General features: G+C 42.7%; 1 long non-coding RNA gene across 1 annotated transcript in view; it reads left to right on the forward strand.

Annotated features, from left to right (window-relative positions):
- The window catches only part of LOC141132456 (uncharacterized), a 431,887-nt gene that overhangs the window by 299,731 nt on the left and 104,407 nt on the right, over positions 1 to 27,749 (forward strand). The window lies entirely within an intron of this gene.

Here is a 27,749-nt window from a genome sequence, read left to right on the forward strand (position 1 = left end):
TTGTATGAACATGTATGAACACAAAATATATACCACAGGAGGACATCCCCTCCCCTCCTGATCATATTACCCTAACAATACAACCTGTAACCAGAAACCTAATTAACTAGTCATTTAAACCAGCCTAGGTAACTAGACTAGTTGGCCTCTACAACAGTGAATAGAAAGGACGCATTATTACAAATATAAACACATACCACAAGGGTTTGCTAGCAGAGACAAAATGTGTTCCAATTAGCACAGTTAAAGTGGTTGTAAACCCCTTTTTAGAACTTGTACCTATAGGTAAGCCTAGAATAAGGCTTACCTATAGGTACTGTAAATAACTCCTAAACGTGTGCCGTTTAGGAGATATTTACTTTGTAGTGCACCAATGATTTCATCGGTGCATGCACTATCAAGAAATGGCTTTCTGTGCCGTTTCTTCCCGAGCGAGCAAGTGCACTCTGGTGCGTATGCGTGGGAGTGACATCACGTGGCTCCGGTCAGTCACAGAGTTGGAGTCCACGGCCCCAAAAATAAGAGGGGTGAAGATGGATGCGGCCACCAGCCGGGACAGTGCAGGCTTAGTTTGCAGGTAAGTGCCACATAATGGGCTAGTATGCGACACATACTAGCCCATTATGCTTTTACTTTGCAGGGAACAAAAGAGTAAGTAAAACCTTCCCGGGTTTACTTCCTCTTACACATACAAACAGTGATCTCCCCCATCCTCAGCCTAGTAAGCAACAGACTATAGCACAAGACCTCAGTAGTAGACTGTCCGCCTTCTACATTGAAGACCATGGAATCCACATCTAAGCAATGCTTTGATTTGATGCAGGAATTACAGACGGCATGGCAACGGTCTACAACAGGCTATGAGGCAAAGCTCATACCATGTCCCATTTGAAGTAATCCAAACCTCATTCTCGGTATCCATTAAGTAGCTGTCATTTTCTTGGTCACTCTGAATAGAAACAGGGTAACTTACACATAAGAGGGACATGGGGAGCTGAAGCAAAGGTTTCCCAACCTCTCATAGGGGAAGCTGGGTTCCACGTGCCCCCCCCCACCCAAACTGATTTCCATCACAAGCATATTCTTGTATTTTCAGTTCTGTTAAAAATGGTGCACATCAATGACTGTTTTGAATGATTCTCTGTTACTGAAGTATGAGCATTTCTGTGTAATGATCTGCTGCCCTCTACTGTTTGTACTTGCAAATAATAGCTTTTATTATGACAAATTTATTTATAAATATCACTTCCTGACTCAGCATAGCTGGATTAGAAATCCTAGAAGAGGGAATTGGAGAGCGAGACATGGGAGACCACATGTTCCCAAAGATAAATTGTTGCTATTCCAGACTTGAAGCAGGGGTTATTAGGCACATGTTCCTATGTTAATAGTTTACTGTTGTTGGCCGTGGGGTGCTTCTGAGCATATATACTGTATGCATATATTTAAAGACTGGTGACAGAAGTATTTCTGTTCCCTTGTTCTTATCTCACATGCACTATACCAGATAGTCTGTGACCCAATGTAGTCACCTTGGAGGCTTCTGGGCAATTGTTGACGTCACTTTCTGTCACTGACCCACATCAGATCGAGGCTTGGAATGCACGCCGATTCCGGTAAATGAATATGGAGGAGCTGAACTTTAAAACAAGCTGCTGGAAAGACTCAGTGCCAGTCTAGAGGCACTTTAAATTGTGAGTGTACATTTCAGACATTCTGGATATTGTTTGTTGGCTAAAATTAATATATATCTTAAATACATTGTGCAATGATGGATGTTTAATTTGATTTTTATGAGATACTAAGACTGGCATGGAGGTATGAGGGGTATCTAGTGGCAACCCTGGTGAAGGAACGTCAAGATAGTAGAGTGGTTATCCCAACATGAACCAAAGGCAAAACTTTTTCTAGGTTCTGGTGAGTGCCCATTTCAGAAGATGGTGCTGGCACATGAAGTGGTGAAAAAATTGTTTAGAGCACGGATGTGGATTGGAGCATAGTATGCACATTGAATATATATGAGAAACTGAAACGGACTCTGGGGATTATTGAAAAATATCTATATACTGGGGTTACAATATTTCACTCATGATATTTTGCACATGATAATTTGCACTTTATAATGATTTATTGGCACATTGCACTTTGCAGTTTATAGTTTTTTTATTGCATAAGCTGTATACAAAGTATAGACACCGTTTTAGTAGTTACATTGCACTAGCACTTTTTGGATCAGTGCAGTTACACTTTTATATACATAACCTTGCTGTATGTTGCTGCTTTATGTTAGTAGGTGAACCTGTTTATTGTGAAAGTGTTTATATGCAGCTCCTGTTAGTCTTGTTAACGCTCTCCCTTCTGATGTGGGATTCTATAGCTAGTTTTAGCTTGGAGCTCAATAACCACCAGAGGCTAGAGCCATGTTAGGCATCTGATATCCACTTGATAGAGATCCGGTCGCATGACAGACACACACTACTAGGTGCTATGTGCAAAGCAGAGAGGCTGACTGAGTTCCAGTGTTACACTATGGTTTCTGTGTATGAGAAGTTGCATTTCAGGCTAGGTGGATAACACCTGGAGGATCTCCCCATCACTTCAGGTCTCTGACAGCAATGCAACTGGACTTTGCTGTAAAATTCACCGGAAGGTATCTCCAAACACCAGAGGAGATGGAGGCCGCCTATGATACTCAACAGGGAGCAACCGCTAGACCAGGGGTCTTCAAACTATGGCCCTCCAGTTGTTCAGGAACTACAATTCCCATCATGCCTTGTCATGTCTGTGAATGTCAGAGTTTTGCAATGCCTCATGGGATGTGAAGTTCCATAAAAGCTGGAGGGCCGTAGTTTGAAGATCCCTGCGCTAGACAGACCTGCTCAAGGGAACGCTCACCAACACGTACAGTGTCAGACCGTAGCCATGGCAACTTGGTGTCACAGATGCCCTCCATCTCCTCTGATGGCTGCATGCTCCATTGCTGTCTTGCCACTGGTACATCATTGGGCTTTTCCTACCTCTCCCTGTCCCTGGGTTTTGTCCTATGTTGAAGTGAACAGCGTGACTAGCTCCCCAGTATCATCTCGGCATTGGATCAGCGGGTACTTCAGGATTTCCTCCTGCCTGTGCGTGGTTTGTTGGTTCCTCTTTCTGTGTTCCACCAGCCTGACAGCCCCAGCTCCTATCCACCTCCCTAGCCAAGAGGCGGTTGAGGGATCCATCCATCACCATACCACACACCATACAGCTGGTTGCTTGTTCTGCTCTTTTGAAACAGATTACTTTGTGTACATTTTATGGATACTTGTTCTTCAATAAATGTTTTACACAGACTGAGTTCCTCCACTTTATCAGTTTAGACACAAGCCTCGACTGAGCCGTTCTACAGATGGGAAAATTGTCTCTCAGTACGGGCTCAGCGCCTACAAATCACATCTGACAAATATCTGATAATCCACACACCACTGTTTTGGTCAGTCACCGTGAATTTATATACACCAATTGTGCCCCCATTCGACTCTAGGGGTCATTGGGTTAAGTTTCCCACTGCACTGTGTGTATGTTTATCAGTATATAATTATGGTTAATATTAAATGCTGGTTGCAACAGTCCCCCTGCTCCCAATTACTTTGATTAGTTTACTGGTTATTATAGTACAGGTCAATTGGCTTCAGTATAAATCGCACAAATAGGAAACACAAGGGGAACAAAAAGACACTGAATTTCAAAAGAGCCAACTTCCCTAAACTACAAACTTTGCTAGAAGATATAAATTGGGATAAAATCTTAGAAACAAAGAACACGGAGGAGAGATGGGTTTTCTTTAAGAGCATATTAAATAAGGGCATTAGCCAGTGCATCCCATTGGGAAATAAATTTAAAAGAGTGAATAAAAGTCCTGAATGGCTTAACGCCAATGTAAAAATGCATATAAAAGCAAAGGAGAAGGCCTTCAAAAAATATAAGATTGAGGGATCATCATCAGCATTCACACTTTACAGAGAATGCAATAAGATATGTAAGGGCGCAATTAGGGCGGCTAAGGTAGAACACGAAAGACACATAGCGGAGGAGAGCAAAAAAATCCCAAGAAATTCTTTAAGTATGTAAACAGTAAAAAAGGGAAGACAGACCATATTGGCCCCATAAAGAATGAGGAAGGACATCTGGTTACAAAGGATGAAGAGATGGCAAAGGTATTGAATTTATTTTTCTCCTCAGTCTTCACGAGGGAATTGGGGAGCTTCAGTAACTAAAACTGCAGTGTTCTCGTGACACATCACAGGAAGCACCCTCATGGCTAACAGAGGACAGAATTAGAAATAGACTTGGGAAACTTAACATTAATAAATCACTGGGACCAGATGGCTTGTACCTTAAGGGTACTTGGGGAACTCAGTCAAGTAATTGCCAGACCATTGTTCCTAATTTTTACTGACAGTCTACTGACTGGAATGGTACCAACTGATTGGAGAAAAGCCAATGTAGCACCAATATTTAAAAAAGGGCCAAAATACATCCCTGGGAATTACATACCAGTTAGCCTAACATCAATAGTATGCAAGTTCTCAGAGGGGATGATAAGGGATTATATACAAGATTTTAGTAAAAAAAAATGAAAACGGTATCATTAGCAGTAATCAGCATGGATTCATGAAGAATCATTCTTGCCAAACCAACCTATTAACCTTCTAGGAGGTGAGCTGCCATCCAGATAAAGGAAGGCTGCTGTATCTGGATTTTGCAAAAGCTTTTGACACAGTTCCCCATAAACGTTTACTGTACAAAGTAAGGTCCATTGGCATGGACAATAGGGTGAGTACATGGACTGAAAACTGGCTACAGAGCGAGTTCAGAGTGTGGTGATAAATGAGGAATACTCGGAATGGTCAGGGGTGGGAAGTGGGGTCCCCCAGGGTTCTGTGCTGGGACCAATCTTGTTTAATTTATTCATAAACCACCTGGAGGTTAGGGTACACAGTTCAATCTCTGTATTTGTGAACGGCACTAAGCTAAGCAGGGCAATAACTTCTCTGCAGGACGTGGAAACCTTGCAAGAAGATCTGAACAAATGAATGTGGTGGGCAACTACATGGCAAATGAGGTTTAATATAGAAAAATGTAAAATAATGCATTTGGGTGGCAAAAATATGAATGCAATCTACTCACTAGGGGATGAAACTCTGGGGGAATCTAGGATGGAAAAGGGCCTGGGGGTCCTAGTAGATGATAGGCTCAGCAATGGCATGCAATGCCAAGCTGCTGCTAACAAAGCAAACTGAATATTGTCATGCATTACAAAGGAGATTAACTCCAGGGATAAAGCGATAATTCTCCCACTCTACAAGAATCGAGAGGGGATATGATTTCAATTTACAAATACCATACTGGTGACCCCACAATAGGGATACAACTTTTTTGTGGAAGGGAGTTTAATAAGACACAAGGGCAGTCATTAAAATTAGAAGAAAAGAGGTTTAACCTTAAACTGCGTAGAGGGTTCTTTACTGTAAGAGCGGCAAGGATGTGAAATTCCCTTCCACAGGCGGTGGTTTCAGTGGGGGGCATCGATAATTTCAAAAAACTACTAGATAAGCACCTGAATGACCACAGCATGCAGGGATATACAATGTAATACTGACATATAATCACACACATAGGTTGGACTTGATGGACGTGTGTCTTTTTTTTCAACCTTACCTACTATGTAACTGGTTCATTTCCCAGGAAGGGAATACTCTAAGTCTGGCCATACACTATACAATTTTCTGATTCAATTTCCTTTAGATTTACCTTCAACTATGTAGTGCAAGGGCCTGTCTGATTGCATACAAATTGAAAGGGTTTAGGTTTGACCTCATTATATGGTTTTGGTAAATCTAAAGGAAAGTTGAACAGGAAAATTGTATAGTGTATGGCCAGCTTTAGTTCAGAGGCCTTGTCCTTGGGTGGAATCAAGTGCCAACTTGATTATCAAGCCCTCATTTGTCATAACCCACCCAAAAAAGGGCTACACCTGGAAAATTTCTGTATCGGACCTGGCAATGCAGCAGCACACCTTTCAGGCAGAGCAGGGGTCCCAATAGCTGCTGAAGAGCGGATTCTGCTCTTTCCTCCCTCCAATGACCATCGCTGTTGAATGCTCCTAATGTGGGGAATGTAAACAATTAAAGCCAAGGGTGTCACACCAGTCACCATCACAACTGAACACACTTACAGGGACATATACTAAAGTAGGACGAACCCACTAGAACCGGCCGAATAGCATAAGACCTGTACAGCAAGAATGGTAAGGAAGAGGGGCTTAGGCTTCTTTGTCAATTATTTTATCCACTCAATATGGAGAGCCCTAGGAGGGCTTGTATTACTATGGCTGGCTGTTTGCCCAAGTAGGGCAGGTTCTCTTGAATAAGTGGCATAAAACAGAGTACATGGTTATCAATAACTGCAAATTGTGCCTTTTAAAAAATGACAAAATGCAGAGCATTGTTGCGCAGTGCATCTGAAATTCAGGGCAACAAGGGGATTCAAGGGCAGTATATACTGCGGGGTGTGTTGTAGGGGAAACGGAGAGATAGTCATCGCCAATCCATGACCGGGGAATATGTTGATGGTTCAATGGGATTGAGAGTTCAGGAGCCTCCTTTAGGTGTTTTTCTTTTTCTGTGAGAGCACTTGTGGGTTACAATTTGCCAGTCGGAGTGGATGGTCAGTGGAATGGCAGGCTGGGAGGGTCCAGGAGAGATATCTGTAATGATGCCCAGTTGGCGGAGGGCATTCAAGACTTCATCTAGGGTGGACACTGCAATGGTGGCCCCACTGTGAGCGATGGATAGGGTGGCTGGATACTGCCATTTATGTGGAATTTGATGGTGATGAGCCTTGGTGATTGTGGCTAGATTCCATCTACACTGCAGTGTGTGCCTGGATAGGTCAGGGAGGAATCGTAATGAAGAATATTGCTCTGGGAGCTGTGTGGACTTCCTAAACTCATCTAGGAGGAATTCTTTAATGCAATAGAAATGAAGTCTTAGAAGGACATCTCTAGGAACTTCTGCTAGAAAAGAGGTTTTTGGTACCCTGTGCACCCTATCTACAGTGAGTTCCAGCGTAGAAAGTGCAGGCGCCAGGGCGGAGAATAATTCTTGGACAAATTGTGGGAGCTGAGATGTGAGCACAGTTTTAGAGATGCCCCTAATTTTTAGTGTGTTCCATCTGGTATATTGCGGGAGCTGAGATGTGAGCACAGTTTCAGGGATGCCCCTAATTTTTGGGGTGTTCCGTCTGGACCGATCTTCAAAGTCTGCAATTTTACCTTTGAGCCACAGAATGTCGTCACTGTGAGCATCTATCAGGGTATTAAATGACGTGCAGTATTCTCCCAATGGGTCTTCCACGTGGTCTGATCTTTCCCCAAGAGCTTGGACTTCGGCCTGGCAGTTCCTCACTGCTGCAACCATATCATTATATAAGATCTTAGTGATACAAGCATGTCCTTTAACATAGTTTCAGATATGGGTTGACCCGAGGTAGGGAAGCTGTCAATGGGGTCAGGGGCTGTATGGGTACTGGTGCTCTGGGATGCCTGAGGCTCGCTCACCTCCATATCAGGGTTCCATGCTTCTCTGCTGAGAGAGGTCATGCATGGTTTGGACTTGGCTGGACTTCTGGTGGTCGGTGTGGAAGCTGTGGTTTATGATCCACTGTGCAGGGGTGATTCTGCTGTTTTTTTCCCTGCCTTGTGGTGCTCAGATTGTGGTGAGGCTGAGGCCGCAGCCTGCTCGTTCGGCCACGAGGTGCGGGTGCCGCCGCCATTTTGTTGTAGCCCGCAGGAGACTGAGGAGAAGAAGCCTGATAGTTTCCTCAGCTGCGGTGGCAGCTCCTTCCTTCTCCTTGGCATGGCGGTGGTGTTCCTGTGGCAGATGGTGATTGCCTGGAGCGGCTGTGCGGTAAGGAGGCTCTGATCTGTGTGAATTCCTTGGAAGCCTGAATGTCGTATATCAGGTGAGACTAGAACTGCGGGGACAGCAACAGAGGAAACCAAACGTATATAAGTGAGAATATTGTAATTTATTTAAGATACGTGAAAAATATAAACACAACCACCTCCAATATAATACAGTGCACAACTAACCAAATCTCAGACAGAAACCCACAAATCACAATAATCAGACAGATATATATGAAGCACTTACCCCCGAAGGAGCTGCTGGTATTTGATTGGGCCTGTATTCTACTCCTACACCCCCTATGACTTGGCTCAGTCCCCTTGACACTGGTGCAGTATTAGAAGCTAATAGTAAAGGATAACCCCACAATGTGCAATATGACAATAGTATACCTATGTTATTACCTGGTATCCAATATTCCACCTGCTGGAAAAGGAACAACACTCTACACCAATTGTACTTAACCAGGAACGTATTTTTACTGGAACTGACATGAAATGGTAATTACATTTGTTTGCACTGTCACACAAACGTAATGCAACAGTTCAATAGGTTTTCACAACAGTTTGTACACATAAGGTTGTCTTAACTGACCCCTGGAAGTGTGTCTCCAAGTGGGACTAATGCTCAGAGCACAAATGCCTTAACTCTGAGCACCTTCCCACTTCCAGCACACTTTGGTAACCACAGGAATGCAAAGTCGATCAAAGTACAAAACAATTTCTAGGGAGCTCCCCCTACTTTATAATGCAGTCCCTCTTATCATTAATAGGATGCAAGGCCTTGCAATGAGAGATGCAGTCCTTTCAGTCTTCGGTCTTCTGCTAGCTATTTGTGTGGTACCAATTGTAATCAGACAGTTGAACAAACAAGGGTTAACAGAAAATGAATGTTAGAACTATTCTTGTAGTGCAGTACACCTGCAACTGCCTCCAGTGCAATTGGCTTTGAATAACACTGTGTCAGAAGTACAGTGAAAGGTAGGCTTGAGGTCTGTCTAAACTCAGTCCTTCTCGAATAAGATCTTCTCTGTGGGACTACAGGTCCCAGCAACACTGTGTTAATTGTCTATTTGTATAAAGGTGCGGTACAAACTGCTGGGCATCAGCCCTCTCACCAATCTAGGTCCAGACAAATGGATGCCTCTGCTCCATAGTATCTGTTCGCTGCGGCCATGCCGTCACGCTGTTCCGTCTCACAGACGACTGGGAGTCCTCGGTTACCTCCTTCAAGGGTCTCTGGAATGATCACACTGCTGCTCTAGCACGCTGTGATGTAAGGGAGAGTCGCTGGCTGCTCCGCACAGGGTAGGCCGCGCGCTCCGGAGACCTCCTCAGAGGTCCTCGCAGGCAGGCCGCGTGCCCAGAAGAGACCTAAGATGGCCGCGCGGAGCCTTTTATAACCTACCCAGCATGCGGTTCAGTGCTGAGTGTCCATGAGAGGTCACTTGGCATTGTGGGTAGGTCAATTCTTTGTAAAATGTAAACAAACTGTCACTTCCTGTAACCTTTCTCCATACACTTGAAACAAAAAATAAATGAAGTCCATTTCACATTTTGGCCACTAGATGGTGCCAAATACCAAAGAATGCATTGTCCATACTTTTAACTTTACATTGAAAAGACAGGCAAAAATTGATTGTCAGCGCTATATATATATATATATATAATGGGAAATACCGGAATCACAAAACGTAGCCAGGCCCAGGGTCATCAATGGGAGGTCAGCAGATGGGGACAGGGAACAAACAGAACAAGGAGAGGATGGATGGATAAGGCTGCCAGGCAAAGGTAAGGGTAACAGGGACACAGGACAGACAGGTTCAGGTACAGAGACAGGATCAGGATAAGGTACAGAGCACTCAGGTTCAGGTCAGGACGCAAGTAAGATACCAAGGCAACTATGTGTGTGTGTTGCCGGGTATTTATACACATCTCCTGCAATCAGGCTCAGGTGTCGGCTCCACACATGCCAGGAACCTTTGCTGGTGGGCGTCAGTACTGCGGCCCAAAGATCAAATAGTACCACAAGCAGGAGAAATCTCCCCTGACAGTTCCAGACTGCCAGGAGACACCCGCTGGTGGACATCAGTACTGCACGCTAAATGTCTGACAGCGCCACTATCAGGTGGAACCTTTCCTGACACTGACAGAGCTCCTGGATTAGGCGGCCATTGCGGAACTCGGTCACAGTGCCCCCTCAATTTCCAAAATTTTGACAACACAGCTTTATAGAACATTTGTTTAGCTCATTACATGAAAGTAAGGTTAGATTACAAAATCTTCAGTTTTACTCAAATTAGTTTATGCAAAAACAAATACAGCCCACAACAAAAACCAGCAAGTCTTTTAGGCATGGAATGAAGAAGTTGGTGACATATTGCAACATCTATCCTTTTCCATTCTTCAAGAACGACCTCTGGATGCTGGATGGAGAGTGATGCTCAACTTGTCTTTTCAGAATTCCCCATAGGTGTTCGATTGGGTTCAGATCAGGAGACATACTTGGCCACTGAATCACTTTCACTCTGTTCTTCAGAAATGCAACAATGGCCTTAGATGTGTGTTTTGGATCATTGTCGTGTTGAAAAAGTGAAAATGACCAAGGGCACAGAGTGATGGTAGCATCTTCTCTTTAAATATAGAGCAGTATATATGTGCATTCATGATACTATGAGTTCCCTGACACCAGCAGCACTCATGCAGCCCCACAGAAGGGCACTGCCACCACCATGTTTCACTGTAGGCACCACGCTTTTTTTCTTTGTGCTCTTCACCTTTGCAACGCCATACAGTTTTAAAGCCATCAGTTCCAACATTTATCTTGGTCTCATCACTCCAGAGTACAGAGTCCTGGCAAATTCTAGGTGGGCTTTTTTGTGCATAGGCTTTAGGTGAGGCTTCCTTCCTGGACCACACCCATGCATGCCATTCCTCTGCAGTGTACGCCATATTGTGTCATGGAAACAATCACCCCGGTTTGGCTTTCTACTTCCTTAGTTAACTGCAGTGAACTTGCATGGCGATTTCTTCAACCCTTCTCATCAGAAGACACTCCGGTTGAGGTGTTTAACTTCCGTGGACAGCCTGGACACCTCTGTGAGGTGGTTGCAGTTCCATCTTTGGTAAATTTATGTATCACTTTTGCTACAGTATTCTGGCTGACAAGTAATGTTTTCCTGATCTTCTTGTAGCCTTCACCTTTCTTGTGTAAGGAAATTATTTTCTTTCTCAGGCCTTGTGACATTTCTCTTGCATGTGGTGCCATTGCTGATGGCATGAAATGGGAAGGGGTTTTCTTTGTTAGGTAATACCCTTTTATAATCCACTGTCTGCTGGACACCTGTTTAATGAATACTTGGACTCACCTGTAGTTGAATTCTTGTTAAAAGAGAAGTATGGTTTTTATTTTTACAGTATTTTTGATTCATACTTGCCTATGTGGATGCAGCATCAGACCGATGCTACAGCTATCCCATGCCATCTTTGCACTGAGAACTGAACCATCGTACATTGCAGATGGCTCGTTTTTCACAGATCCCCGAGAGGAGTGCTGCTGACTGTCAGTCAGTAGCTCTCCTCTCGCCTTCTCCACGCTCATTGGAGCACTGAGCTGTGAAGGGGGGCGGGGAGCGGCCATCTCAGCTGGTGGATACAGACTTGGGAAGTCGAGATGACACGCTGCCTCCGCTGATGGTAGTGACGTCAGCGGAGAGTGGACTTCAGACCGGTCTCTGCTGAAAACGGTTAACAGGAGTGCAAAACTGATTGTGCTCCTGTGACCCACAGGAGAAGCCCAGCCTAAAAAGCTCAGGCTGGATATCGCCTTTAATTAGGATTTTGCTGTCTCTAAAAGTAAGCTTTGCTCCTAAGACTTTCATTGGGGTGTATTCATTTTTGCAACATTGTCTTGAATAAATTTGTTAGGAAAAATACTTTTTTGTGTGTGCAAATTAACAAATCTTGGTTGCAATCAATGGCCTGCATTTGTGGGAGTATTTTGTAGTATAGTGTCCCATAGAAAATGTTGATTCAGAAAGGAAAGTAATGTTTTTTTTCTGACAAATCTGGATGTACTCATTGCTGAGCACTGTGTGTGTGTGTTGTCTTTATTCGGTACACCTTGCTAGCAACGGGTTGGACCCCCTTTTGCCTTCAGAAGTGCCTTAATTATTCATGGCATAGAGTCAACAAGATGTTAGAAACATTCCTCACAGATTTTGGTCCATATTGACCATATCAGTTGCTGTAGGTTTGTCGGCTGCACATCCATGATGCAAATCTCCCATTCCGCCACATCCCAATGGTGCTCTATTGGATTGAGATCTGGTGACTTTGGAGGAAATTTGAGTACAGTGAACTCATTGTCATATTCAAGAAACCAGTTTAAGATGATTTGAGTTTTATGATATGGTGCAATTTATTGCTTGAAGTAGCCATCAGAAGATGGGTGCACTGTAGTCATAAAGGTATGGACATGGTCAGCAACAATACTCAGGTAGGCTGTGGCATTTAAACAATGCTCAATTGGTACTAAGGGGCCCAAAGTGTGCCAAGAAAATATCCCCCACACCATTACACCACCAGCCTAAACCGTTGATACAAGGCAGGATGGATCCATGCTTTCATGTTGTTTACACCACCAGATCTCAATCCAATAGAGCACAGAGCACCGTTGGGATATGGCGGAATGGGCATGGCATTCCACACAACTACCGCTTATTAGATATTTCCTCTTTTTCGGACCATTCTCTGTAAACCCTAGAGATGGTTGTTCATGAAAATCCCAGTAGATGAGCAGTTTTTGAAATACTCAGCAAATTGTATTTACCACGTCTAGATGCCTAAATGCATTGAGTTGCTGCCATGTGATTGGCTGATTGATTAGCAATTTGTTTTACCAAGCAATTAAACCGGTGTACCGAATAAAATAGTAAGAGATAAGGGCACTTTGGTGAGGCTGGGTATCCGCCCTTAGCAGCAGTGGCGAGATGGCACTGAAGGCACCACCTCATCGCATCTTCACCCCATCACCGATCCATGTCACTAGGGACTCTGACAGCTAAGGACTGCTCTATTTCTCCCGCAGACAGACGAGGATTACAGCGATCCGCATGAGGACAAATCATTATATGCCTATGACCTCTTACTATCTTGTAAGTGTTTTTAATCCCATTGTACCTGTAATAAATCTTTTAACTGCTTCAGTGCCGGAAAATTTTACCCCCTTCCTGACCAGAGCACTTCTTTTTTTTTTCCCCACAAATAGAGCTTTTTTTTGGTGGTATTTGATCACCTCTGCGGTTTTTATTTTTTGCGCTATAAACAAAAAAAGAGCATCAATTTTGAAAAAAACGCATTATTTTTTACTTTTTGCTATAATTAATATCCCCCCAAAATATATAAAAAACAATTTTTTTCCTCAGTTTAGGCCGATATGTATTCTTCTACATATTTTTGGTTTAAAAAAATCATAATAAGCGTATATTTATTGGTTTGCGCAAAAGTTATAGCGTCTAAAAAATAGGAGATAGTTTTATGGCATTTTTATTATTAATTTATTTTTATTAGTAATGGTGGCGATCTGCGATTTTTATTGAGACTGCAACATTATGGCGGACACATCGGACATTTTTGACACTATTTTAGGACCATTGTCATTTATACAGTGATCAGTGCTATAAAAATGCATTGATTACTGTGTAAATGACACTGGCAGTGAAGGGGTTAAGTGTGTCCTAGGGAGTGATTCTAACTGGGGGGGGTGGGCTACTAGTCACATGACATCGATCACTGCACTTGATGACAGAGAGCAGTAATTTCTGTCATGACACAAGCCAGAACGGGGAAGTGCCTTGTTTACATAGGCACTTCCCCGTTCTGAAGCTCCGTGACACTATTACCGGGAGACCAGCGGATATAGAGTCCGCCGGTCCCGTGGGCACGGTCACACTGTACGCAGCGTACGTGTGCCTGCTATTCCTGGCTCTTAAAGGGGACATACAGGTACGCCCATTTGCCCACCGCTGCCATTGTGCCGACGTATATCGGCGTGCGGCGGTCGGCAACTGGTTAACCACTGCACTTAGAGGAGCCTTTCTCTTTCCTTTATGTACCTAATAAAGTGCATATATAGTTTCATATTTAGGAAAATGTTGGATGTTGGAGTGACTCATTTTCAAAAAGGATAGCATGTTCTATGAATATGCCATTTCTGTAGCTTTGACAAGATGTTGTGACTTAGATGTCTGTGTGTGTGTGTCTCTGTATTTATACACATTATTTTTAGAGTGTCTGCTTAGGTTTTCCTGTGAGCACTCTTACATATTTTTTTTGTTCAATAAGTTTTTATTGAAGAATATTTAAACATTGTACAGTATTGGTATACATATACAGTGGTAAGGCACATGGACCCCCATAGACAAATAAACCACTAACAAGAAAGTGTTGTCAAATCTATAATAGAACCCGCAACAGAGGGCCGAACATTACTTCTAACTACTGCGTAGTCTTCAAATTAGAGATATCATCCTTCCTAATATTTAGAGCTAGGTATCCATGGTACCTATTCCCATTTAAAATATTTCTCTTACCACCAACTGTACTCAAAAGTTAGTTAACAAAAAAGAAGAAAAACTGGAAATGAAGAGAAAAGAGAGTAGAGAAAAAAGAAAAAAGAAGGAAAGGGGGGGGGGTTTCCAGTCTTAGCAGAATTCCTTCAGACAATGCAGGTAAATTCAACTACATACTCTATTGAGACATTATTTCTGCATACTCTGCTGAGAACTTAAACGCGAACCAGCAGGACCATATCTTAGTAGCTAGATCAGATTTATTGCGTAATGTGAGCGTACTGCTTTCCATGTGATAGATATGATCAACCTCATTTAGCCATTGATGCATTGTGGGGATAATTTGTTGTTTCCAATATTTTGGTATAAGCATTTTGGCCGCGTTTAAAAGATGGGGTGTAATGGATTTTTTATATGCTCCTGTTGGTTCATTTGTGCAATGAAATAGTATTACCCACGGGTCATTGACAACTTCGAACCCTTGTATTTTTTTTATCCAGAATAAAATGTTGGACCAATATGGTTTGATTAGGGGGCATCCCCACCAGATATGGGCATGAGTCCCTTTTTCCCCACAACCTCTCCAACAGAGATCTGATTTGGCTGGGAACATTCCGTGTAACACTACCGGAGAGTAATGCCATCTTGTCAAGAGTTTATAATTTGCTTCCGCTGCTCTTGAAGATATTGAGTAAGTATATGAAAGTTGTAGGATAGTGGTGCGTTGAATGTCCGTTATTGGGCTGTGGAGATCTTGTTCCCATTTGTGGAGAAATGGCAGTTGTGTCAACGGGGATAGGGACATTATAGCTTTATAAAAGAGTGAGATAGCTTTTTCTGGTGATTGTTCCCCTGCTAATAAACACTCAATTGGATTCAGCTCTGTTTCAGATCGCAAAGGCATCGGGAGGGATTTGACAAATAATGAAAGTTGATGGTACTTCCAGTAGTCCATGAATGAGATAGTTGTTGGAATCAGATTTTCAATGGGGAGTATTCCTGTATCTGTGGTTACTTGGTGTAATAAAAGCGGAGATTCCGATATCCAGTTGCTAAACCTTGAGTCCATATTTCCGGGGGGGAAATAATCATGACCAGAGAGTGGCATTAATGGAGAGTTGTAACTCCATTTTTGTAGTTTACACATCAAGTCCCAGGCTGCTAGGGTTGATTTCGTTAGTGGGGAGGTTGTATATGCAAGCTTACGAAATTTGTTTGGTATCCAGATTAAAGAAAATGGCATCGTACCACATAATTCCATTTCTAATTGTACCCAAATTTTCTATGGTATTTCCAGTCTGGTATTTCCAGTCTGATATCCGGTTTAATAGAATTGCGAGATAGTAACTCTTGAAGTCCGGGATTGCCAAACCTCCCTCACGTTTATGTTTAATGAGAAATTTATAAGCGAGTCTGGGACGTCTGCGATTCCAAACATACTTACAGACCATAGATTGTATTAGTCTAAAAAACACAGGTGGAATCTTATACGGTATCATCTGAAACATGAAGAGCAATCTGGGCAACACATTCATCTTCACTATGCTAATTCGACCTAACCATGTATGGGCTAATTGGTTCCACTTCTGTAAATCTGATTTAATAGAATTCAATAGGGGTAAATAATTTCTACGAAATAGCGAGGAGGGATTGGCTGTCAATTGTATTCCTAAATATTTTAGTGAGTGGGGTTGCCAGCTAAAAGGGAATGATTGTTTCAGTGTTGTAGTCGTATTATGGGGGATGGATACGTTTAAGATTTCTGATTTGGATGTGTTAATTTTAAAGTTAGCAAGAGTTCCAAATTTGTGAAAAGCTTCCAAAAGATTTGGGAGTGTAATAAGGGGCTGTTGAACGTAAAATAAAATATCGTCTGCATATGCTGCATATTTATGCTCCGTTGATCCTATGTTGATACCATGAATATTAGGGTTGTTACGAATCGTAGCTGAAAACGGTTCTAGGGAAAGTGCGAAAAGTATCGGTGAGAGGGGACAGCCCTGGTGGGTGCCATTGTGTAGGAGAAAGGCTTCACTCAATGTACCATTGATACGTAGTTGCGCAGAGGGGGATTGGTACAATGCCGAGATTCTGGCCAGCATGTGTGGTCCTAATCCTAGGTGCGATAATGTAGACATCAGGAACTCCCAGTCCACCCTATCAAACGCTTTTTCAGCATCAGTTGACAAGAGAAGGGTGGGCTGGGAGCACCGTCGCACATATGAAATCAGGGAAAGTGTTCTAAGGGAGTTATCCCTAGCTTCCCTCCCGGGGATGAACCCCGTCCGATCCCCCGACACCCACTGAGGGAGCAGAGGCAACAGACGAAGCGCAATTGCCTTTGCATATATTTTGGCATCTAAGTTCAACAGGGAAATCGGCCTGTAGCTGCCGCAGAGGCTCGGGTCTTTCCCCGGTTTGGGGAGAACTGTGATGTGGGCGTGGAGAGTCTCCGGACGGAGTGCTCCCCCCGAGGAAATCGAGTTAGCATATGTCGTCAGATGTGGGAGCAAAGTCCCTGAAAATGCGCGGTAGTATGCCATCGTGAAGCCGTCTGGGCCCGGGGCTTTAACATTAGCCATAGATTTCAATGCTTTCCCAAGTTCCGCAGAGGAAAACCCCTCCTCCAAAGCCTCGAGTGCCTGAGTAGGAAGACTAGGCAACCTGGCCTCCATGAGATATTGTTTGATAAGTGTGTCTCTAGATGTACCTTCAGTTATGCCTTTACCAACATTGTAAAGTTTTTGATAGAAGGAGCGAAATTCTTTCGCAATATCGCTCGTTTTGTGTAGCAATACATCTGCTGACGTTTTTATTTTAGATATATAGGAGGCTGATTTTTTTTGTTGAATCGAGCGGGCTAGTAAGCGACTAGGTCTGTTACCCCATTCGTAGAAATGCTGTGATAATATACGCATTCTGGCCGTATTTTCTGTGTGGAATAGCGCTTTTAGTTCCTCTCTTTTCTGGGTGAGGGAGTGTAAAATTTGTGGGGAATTGGAAAGTTTATGGTGTTTCTCGAGGGAACTTATGTCTTTGATAAGTTGAGATTGCGCATGTGTCCTTTCTTTTTTTTTTCCTAGAGCCTAATTCAATTAATTTTCCCCTAATGTAGGCCTTATGGGCCTCCCAAAGAACTCCCGGGGAGATCTCTGGGGATGTGTTCTCACCGAAATATTCAGAAATGCCTCTCTCCACCTCTACTCTATCCACTTCTTCAGAGATGAGTGAATCGTTCAATCTCCAATTTGTAGTTTTGTTTGGTAGGGATCTAATCTGTAGTTGCATACTAATTGGTGCATGGTCAGAGATCGTTGTGATTTCAATACGCAAATTAGTGACTGATTCTAAATGGTGATGGTTTATAAGAAAATAGTCTATTCGTGAGTGAGAGTTGTGTAGGTGCGAATAGTGTGTGTAATCTTTTTCTCGCGGATGCATTATCCTCCACACATCTAGAAGTTGTGATTCGTGTAGTTGTTTTCGTAGGAATGTAAGGCGTTTATGAGAGATACAAGATCTACCTTGGGAGGTATCAAGAGATGGTTCCAAGGGAGCATTAAAATCTCCTGCTAGTACAATGCATCCGCGTGAAAAGTCTCTTAGTTTCGTTAGAGTGGAAGCCAAGAAGCTGGTCTGTCCCTGATTCGGGGCATAAACTGTGGCTAATGTACATGGCAAGTTACCCAGACTGCCCCTCAAGAACAGATCTCTACCTAGTGGATCTGCGAGAGTATCTTCAAGAGAAAAAGAGGATCCCGTCCGGAACCCAATGGCCACACCTTTTGCTTTTGTGACATCAGAGAGGCTATAATGCCATATTGGATAGTGGCGGGCGTATAGCTTCACCGAGGTTGTGTGCGTAAGATGGGTTTCCTGGAGAAATATAATGTCTCCATGTAAGCGATCGAGTTCTCTATATAATGAGTGCCTTTTACCAGGAGCATGTAGCCCGCGTACATTAAGGGAGATTAATTTAATCGTGGCCACTGGATTCTTGTAGGACCCTTCATTTCTATAGTTATTCTGCCAGACTGGTAAAGAAGAGAGGGGTAACAGCAGGAGGGGGAGAGAAAAAAGAAAAGGAAACCAAGGTGAAAAGTATAAGAGGAACATCTATGTACACATTTCTTTTGTGCACGCAAAGCCTTGCGGTGCAGCAAACGGGTAGACGAGGAGCCCCGCAACCCAGAGCATCCACCCCTTAGATGAGGAGACGCCGTGGAGTACCGGGCTCCCCGCCCCCCCGCAATGGGAGGCGAAGCCGACGTAGGGCCCATACCACGCATGTCAGAAACTGACAAACGTCAGTTGCGTGGTCCGGCGCCGACACGTGAAATAGCAATTAAATTTAACAGTGTGAACCAAAACTTTGTTGTAAATTGAAACTTATTCCCAATCTAGGTGGGATTGAGCAAATTACCTGATATCTCTATCATGTTTAACCAGCCTATGACAGGTGAATATCAAACATGGCAATCCTCGGATAAGCCCAAAATAGATAATAAAAAAAAAAAGGGAAAAGGGAAACTTCCAAAAAAGGAAAAAAAAAAATAGGAACACAATTATTGGGTATCCGGATATTGGAACTCAAGCAAGTTTGTCAGCTATACCGGTCTATAGGCTGAGTGTTGAATCTCATAGAAGCATGTTCAGCCCAGTGGAGGCGAGGCACCTGATGAAGTACGTCGTCTGTTTCTGGAAACCTTCTGCCATTTCACTTCCGAAGATGCAGGTAATGCGGGAATGACATCTTGCCATCCGGGGAGTTCTGGAGGGTCTATATTGAGATCCATGCAAAACGCATCCAAATCTTCAGGGAATCGGAGGATAGCAGTTTTACCATCCCTGTGAGCTATAAGCGCGGCCGGAAATCCCCAACGGTAGTTAATTGAAGCTATCCTCAATTTTTCTGTGAGGGGTTTGAGTGCTCTACGTCTTTCCAGTGTTTCTCTGGCGAGATCCGGGAAAAAAGACAGGGTAACACCATCAAACTCCAGTGTAGATGCTTCCCTTGCTTTGCGCATTATGAGTTCCTTTTCCTCATAGTAGTGCACTCTGCAGATGATATCTCTAGGGGTATCAGAAGCCAGATTACGAGGCCGGAGTGCTCTGTGGACCCTGTCTAGCTTCAAGGGATGATCTGCGGGGTTTCCCAGGAGGCTGTTAAAGATACCTCTAACTGAGGCTGTTAAGTCATCATCTCTTGTTGCCTCCGGCAACCCCCTAATGCGGATATTGTTTCTCCTGTTCCTATTCTCTTGGTCCTCGATCTTATATAAAGCCATTCTTTGTGCCAGGTTAAGATTGCGGGTGGATGTTTGTAAATCCCTAATGGCTGCTGCGTGTCTATCGAGGCGCTGTTCAGTCTCCTCTACACGCTCCAAAACTTGAGCCAGGTCCGCTCTCACCCCTGATAGCTCTTTTTTAATCACCCTCTCCAGTCCGTGCAGCATAGAAGCCAGGTCAGACTTTGTGGGGAGACCGCTCATTAGTTCCGCTACTCCCGTGTGTCTGATCGGGCTCCCCTCTTCATCAGAGCCTCCTGAGGATACTGGAGAGCGGCGCTTGGATTCCGGCCTGTAGCGGGAGGCGGAGCTTACCTCCATTCCATGTGGCGTGCGGCCTAGGTCATCTGCTTCCGCGGGATCCTCCGATTCCGTAGCGAGGAATCGTTTAATTGTGTTTTTGGGTGTCCCCTTTTTGGGCTGAGCTTTGCCCGTTCTCTTCCCCATACTTGCCATCCTTTTGCGAGTGTTCAATAATACTGTTAGAGGCCGATATAAAGAGTGTCGGCGCCGGAGCTCACTCGAGAAGCGTCCTCACCGTCTCATGTCCAAGCCACGCCCCCCACTCTTACATATGACGCTGGTTGTGACCTACAGTATTTCCCAAAGATGCACAAAACAGGGTTGTAAAATGTAGAGAATTACATTTACTGTAGGAATTTCAGCATTGTTAAATTCATCAAGTAGCTTAGCTTGATTATCTGCTGTGTGATATGGTGGCATGTCTGGTGAATGAAGGGAGATCCATCTCCCTGAGAATGGTGACACATTCTGACATTTTTCAAAAATGTAACTTGACTGGGCTAAGGAAAACTCAGAGCCAGGACACAGAGTCCATTCCAACTTGGTTCTGGTTGAAATAATTAATTTAAATTTTGGGAAGATATAACTATCTCATTCCACAAGTTTGATTTCCTCAATATATTTAGTTGTGGGTGCAAATAGCCAAATTTTTTTTTTTGGGAATCTGGGATCTTCAGACAAATCTCTTCTGGAGTTCGGTTGGGTATGGAAGCTAATACATTTAGAAACTTTCTACTTAGAAGAAAGTACAGCCTGACTGAATAAGAAGCTGTGTAAGACCGCAAGGCTGTTTGTTCACAGTAACTAGGTTACTTAGTACGGAAGGGGAGAAGTGTAGGTGCTACCAATGTTGATCTGAAGGTGCAGGCTCCATATCAGTCACAGCTATCCTTGATTCTATGCTTAGTGACGTCCTTGAGCAGAAATATACATGCATCTTCATACCTGATGAATATACTTGTTCTGGGTATGTTGCTTTAATCACCATAAATCACAGTATAGAAGAGCCAATGCATTTTTACTATCGGTGGTCACAGAATTTAAAGTTTGAATTGCCATCTCATTTAGGGCCTGTTTCAATGGGCTTTGGGTTGCATCAATGGCATAAGTTTAACATCAGTTTGAGATGCTTCAGAGATCATTCATAATTCATTGACACATGCAATTGACCTCCTTCTGACCTGTTTTTTTTCCTGCTTCAAGGGTTTTGTACTTCAATAGACTTGTATTAGAATACAAGACCTGTCTGATGCAAACAAAAGCCCAGAAACACAAGTTGCTATATTTATCAAAAGCTATATAATGCAGGCACCTGCCTGAGTGATATAAATTGAATGAATTGCTCACCTAGTCCTTTACACTGGTAGATCTCAAGAAATGTAATAGGGTATGTGGTCATCAATGGTCATCCTATGTTTTTAATACATTTTCTATATTATGTTTAGCACAAAATATTTTATATTTACCACTTGCAGCCAGGAGGTAGAGCTGTATGCAAGCTTTTCCTTGGCAAAGTCTCTTCCTCTTATTACTTATTCAGGTCTATATTTTTAGCACAGAAGCCCCATAAATAAACACAGCCACCACAAAGTGTTCAAAAAGATTAGAATGTATTTACTAATGGATTAACATACTTGACAGAAATACTAATTTGGAAAAATATCATGGACTTTATAGTCACTACAACACACAGATTTAAAATACATCTTGATTAAAAAAAAGTATTTTTTTTAAGTAGAAAAACACAATCCTTAAAAGGAATCACAATGAGAATATTGCCTAATACACATAAATCATACCACCAATTACACCAAAATGTATCCCGTATGGGATTGGTCATAAAAGCATTTCAGATGTGGCAGTTAACCTTGTCCCATTAGGCTCAGTGTAGGTTGGTGAGGCATGAAGTAGCTCGCTCTACTTATTACATGCACCCACGCTTCTTCAGGAGCTTAGGCAAAAGTTAATGTATTCAAAAATAAGTGGCGTCATGTAGTAAAAAACGTTCAAAGATTAACCGGGAGCCAGCGGACCATGTGGAAATTGTCACCAATCAATAGATAAATCCATAAAGACACAGGTATAGTTTAGCTAAGGCTCAGAGGTAACTAGTAGACATCAAGGCAGAGCGACACAAGACATAGGCAAGATAGCTTAATAATGCAGGTTCTACAGGGTATCCGGAACCTGAATGGGTGTATAGCCTTCAGTCCCTTAATGGCTGCAGTGGCAGAGAAACTGCATAGGGTCACCGTTTAAGGGCATCCACATGGCATGTCCACTGCTCCGTGAACCACCCAGCAAGGTGGTATTTTTATGAGTATTAGGCAATATTCTTATTGTGATTCCTTTCAAGGATTGTGTTTTTCTACTTTTTAAAAAAAACAAAAAACTTTTTTGTAATAAAGATGTATAATTTTAACTTGGTGTATTGTAGTGCCTATAAAATCAATTATTTTTCCAAATTAGGATTCCAATATAGTGAGGACGTGGCACATTCTTACTGTAACTGTATTAGAAAAGGAAAAATGGGGAAGTTGGCGCTGCCCTATTAATCAATAGAAATTTACCAAACCTTATAAAATTATAAAATTGTGTGTAAAACAAAAAAGGTACTTTTATAGGTAACTAAACCCCTTCATTGGTGCCAAAATTTATAAATATATAAAAAATGTTTCTTTAAAGTGAACGTGCTGATCCTCTGTGTTTCTTAAATACTTATCACGGTGTGTGGGTTTGGTTTAAATTTGCTTCACCTCTGTTACAACATATCAACTTTGTTAAAAATTGTCATTCAGTAGCCTCCTATAGTATTAGTGTCACAAAATTAGGGGCTAACAGTAACCATGTGGGGGTCTCCTTATATCCCTTTTAAATACGGTACCAAAAGTGCACTGTGCATAAAGTGAAACAAAGGTGCATTGAACTATAAATACTAAAATACATATAAACTAAATTCATATAATCAAATCCATAAAGACATAAGTCCAGACCATTAGTATTCTTATAAAAAGTACATCTATGGGAAATGAAAGTCCCTGAAATAAACCCAAACAGGGTAAAAAAGTCTTAATATTAGAAGAAAGGATGTTTAGGAACGTCAGGATCGGTTAACATGCATTCACAGCTGTCCAAGGGGTGGTAATAGGTGACTCCTGTGCGTATAGAAACTGGTGACTCCAAGTGCTCCCCCCCGTGCTCCCCCACTCACCAGAATCCGTCACCCTCAAAGGGGTATTAGGCAAGAGAGTGGGTGCCTCAGGATGACTGCCTCTGTTGGATGTCCCTCTACCGCTCTGCTCATTTATGGGTTCCTTCTTATGTGCTGGTAGTGAGGATCCCCTTCTCCGAGTCTGGATGTTTCCACTATTTTCCACCTCCGTGCTGTTAAATCCTCCTGTGGAATGAGGACATCCCCTATGGTGATGGGTACTATTCTGGGACACAGATGATGGTGTGGTTGCTCCTCTGTAATCCCCCGGCTCTTCTCCGCTGTAGTCGGTGCAGATGGTGGGATGGGATTAGCGGAGGATCAGAAAGAGCTTCTGATCCTCCGCTAATCCCATCCCACCATCTGCACCGACTACAGCGGAGAAGATCCGGGGGATTACAGAGGAGCAACCACACCATCATCTGTGTCCCAGAATAGTACCCATCACCATAGGGGATGTCCTCATTCCACAGGAGGATTTAACAGCACGGAGGTGGAAAATAGTGGAAACATCCAGACTCGGAGAAGGGGATCCTCACTACCAGCACATAAGAAGGAACCCATAAATGAGCAGAGCGGTAGAGGGACATCCAACAGAGGCAGTCATCCTGAGGCACCCACTCTCTTGCCTAATACCCCTTTGAGGGTGACGGATTCTGGTGAGTGGGGGAGCACGGGGGGGAGCACTTGGAGTCACCAGTTTCTATACGCACAGGAGTCACCTATTACCACCCCTTGGACAGCTGTGAATGCATGCTAACCGATCCTGACGTTCCTAAACATCCTTTCTTCTAATATTAAGACTTTTTTACCCTGTTTGGGTTTATTTCAGGGACTTTCATTTCCCACAGATGTACTTTTTATAAGAATACTAATGGTCTGGACTTATGTCTTTATGGATTTGTTTATATGAATTTAGTTTATATGTATTTTAGTATTTATAGTTCAATGCACCTTTGTTTCACTTTATGCACAGTGCACTTTTGGTACCGTATTTAAAAGGGATATAAGGAGACCCTCACATGGTTACTGTTAGTCCCTAATTTTGTGACACTAATACTATAGGAGGCTACTGAATGACAATTTTTAACAAAGTTGATATGTTGTAACAGAGGTGAAGCAAATTTAAACCAAACTCACACACCGTGATAAGTATTTAAGAAACACAGAGGATCAGCACGTTCACTTTAAAGAAACATTTTTTATATATTTATAAATTTTGGCACCAATGAAGAGTTTAGTTACCTATAAAAGTACCTTTTTTGTTTTACACACAATTTTATAATTTTATAAGGTTTGGTAAATTTCTATTGATTAATAGGGCAGCGCCAACTTCCCCATTTTTCCTTTTCTAATACATCCAATTAACTCCTAATTAGGAATTAATTAAGGGGAGACAGCAGCCCTTCTAATATCCTAAGCGCAGACTCTCAATTTATTATCTTACTGTAACTGTATCCACAGTGCCACCCTGTGGCGAAGCAAACTGTTTCCAAATATACCTGACAGAAAGCATGACATAGGTACCTGGTGTTCGGATTTGAAGCCCATTGCGTTTGTCAAATAAAAAAAACAATGTTTCAGCATTAAAGAGAAAAAAATAAAATGAAATTGACTAAAACTTATGAACGTTTCCCTTTTATAGCCTATTACTCTACCCCCTGTATATTTTTTTTGCCAAATACTTGCAATTTCCATAAGCCTTCGGTGCATGGTGCATTGAGGGAGGAGATCCACATTGCCTTGTCCTTTCAGCATGTCCTCCGTCTTTGGGGTTAAATAGCGATGGGCATTTTTTAACCTGGAAGACTGAAGACAAGGTGACACCGAATTACTAGGGGGCACAGCACTAGAGAAAAGGTGATCATTGCAGCAAGAGCCATTTCTTTAACTTACTGATGACATGGGGACCTTTAAAAAAATTGATATTGACCTTCTTGCTGGCCTTTACTGTAGAAGATATCCAGTGCTTTTTTATCCTTAATGAGTTCATTGGTGCGTTTTAATATTTTGCTATGCAATTTTCATTAGGCAGAATGATTTGTAATGGAGTGTGTATGCAGCCAAAATACAATACTTCTCACATCACTTCAGGCACATCCCTTGAGGATGGCTTGTCAGTGAAGGTATGACATATTGGCCCTGTGCATAGAAGCTACTGACTTTCCAGTCACATCAATTCTTTTCATAAATGGATTTGGCTCCCGTGGTGATAGACTTTACACTCCTTTGTCAAACTTTCTTGAAAGAAGTAGAAGAAAAAGAAAAGTGTGTTTAAAAATAACAAGAGTTAAGAAATCTTCCTTGTGCTATGAGTCAATGCTGTAAACACTTATGAATGTACGCACCCAAAAACACCTACAGTTCAATCCACAATGATGCACTGCAGAAATTTGGCTCTTTCTGTACAGTGTTGGCTTATAGTTAAATGGCCACAAAAAGTATCTAGTTATAGGAGTCTTAAAGGGAAACTATCATGCATTTGCAGTGAGTACTTATTTCATTAGAATAATACAGCATACCTGAAATGTTTTACCATTCTTTCATTATTTCTCATCCTGTTGGCCATATGTAATGCCCCCCCCCCCCCCAATTTTCCAGGGGCCTGGTGGTGACCCCCAGAGACAGAGGGCCGACAGTCCTCCTCAGGGTGCAGGTTACTAGGCATAGTGTGTAATGTACAAGGTAGAAAGATGTGCGCCAGTCATTTTTATGCTTGAACAAAGAGAGGTTTATTTCTCACAAACAGGAATGTGGGAGAGAGAGGGGATGGGGCACAGGACACCCTTAAACAAAAATAGTAACAATCGGCAGACAGGCAGACTCCTTAGAAAAAGGTGCGATAAGGCAGACAGCAGTACAGGAAAAGCGCTATTAAGCTGAACCAGCTCATCTGTACTTTGTAAAATAGGCTGTCTCCTATAGTAACTGAACTTTACACACACAGCATCATACATAATTCTCTTGGTTAAGTTCTCTCTTAAAGCTCTCCAAGCCACCTCATGGGTCCTCAGTCCATGAAGAGTTCCCTCTGATACTTCTTGAACTCCATCCCTTTTAGTATTGTTTCCAGGTATTGAGCAGGCTCTCCCCTGTAAAATCTTGAACACCCAGCCTCAAACAGACCTAGCTTAGTTACATAGTAGGTGAGGTTGAAAAAAGACACAAGTCCATCAAGTCCAACCTATGTGTGTGATTTTATGTCAGTATTACATTGTATAACCCTGTATGTTGGGGTCGTTCAGGTGCTTATCTAATAGTTTTTTTAAACTATCGATGCCCCCCCGCTGAAACCACCGCCTGTGGAAGGGAATTCCACATCCTTGCCGCTCTTACATTAAAGAACCCTCTACGTAGTTTAAGGTTAAACCTCCTTTCTTCTAATATTAATGAGTGGCCACGTGTCTTATTAAACTCCCTTCCACGAAAAAGTTTTATCCCTATTGTGGGGTCACCAGTATGGTATTTGTAAATTGAAATCATATCCCCTCTCAAGCGTCACTTCTCCAGAGAGCATAAGTTCAGTGCTCGCAACCTTTCTTCATAACTAATATCCTCCAGACCCTTTATTAGCTTTGTTGCCCTTCTTTGTACTTGCTCCATTTCCAGTACATCCTTCCTGAGGACTGGTGCCCAGAACAGTACAGCATACTCCAGGTGAGGCTGGACCAGAGTCATGTAGAGCGGGAGAATTATAGCTTTATCCCTGGAGGTAATCCCCTTTTTAATGCATGCTAATATCCAGTTTGCTTTGTTAGCAGCAGCTTGGCATTGCATGCCATTGCTGAGCCTATCATCTACTAGGACCCCCAGGTCCTTTTCCATCCTAGATTCCCCCAGAGGTTTAACCCCCTAGTGAGTAGATTGCATTCATATTTTTGCCACCCAAATGCGTTAGTTTACATTTTTCTATATTAAACCTCGTTTGCCATGTAGTTGCCCACCACATTAATTTGTTCAGATCTTCTTGCAAGGTTTCTACATCCTGCGGAGAAGTTATTGCCCTGCTTGGCTTAGTGTCGTCCGCAAATAGAGATTGAACTGTTTAACCCATCTTCCAGGTCATTTATGAATAAATTAAACAAGATTGGTCCCAGCACAGAACCCTGAGGGACTCCACATCCCACCCCTGACCATTCTGAGTATTCCCCATTTATCACAACCCTCTGAACTTGCCCTTGTAGCCAGTTTTCAATCCATGTACTCACCCTATTGTCCATGCCAGCGGACTTTACTTTGTACAGTAAACGTTTATGGGGAACTGTGTCAAATGCTTTTGCAAAATCCAGATACACCACATCTATGGGCCTTCCTTTCTCTAGATGGCAGCTCACCTCCTCATAGAAGGTTAATAGATTGGTTTGGCAAGTATGATTCTTCATGAATCCATGTTGATTACTGCTAATGATACCGTTTTCATGACTAAA

This window comes from Aquarana catesbeiana, linkage group LG03 (assembly GCF_042186555.1).
Source record: "Aquarana catesbeiana isolate 2022-GZ linkage group LG03, ASM4218655v1, whole genome shotgun sequence".
Classification (NCBI taxonomy): Eukaryota; Metazoa; Chordata; class Amphibia; order Anura; family Ranidae; genus Aquarana; species Aquarana catesbeiana.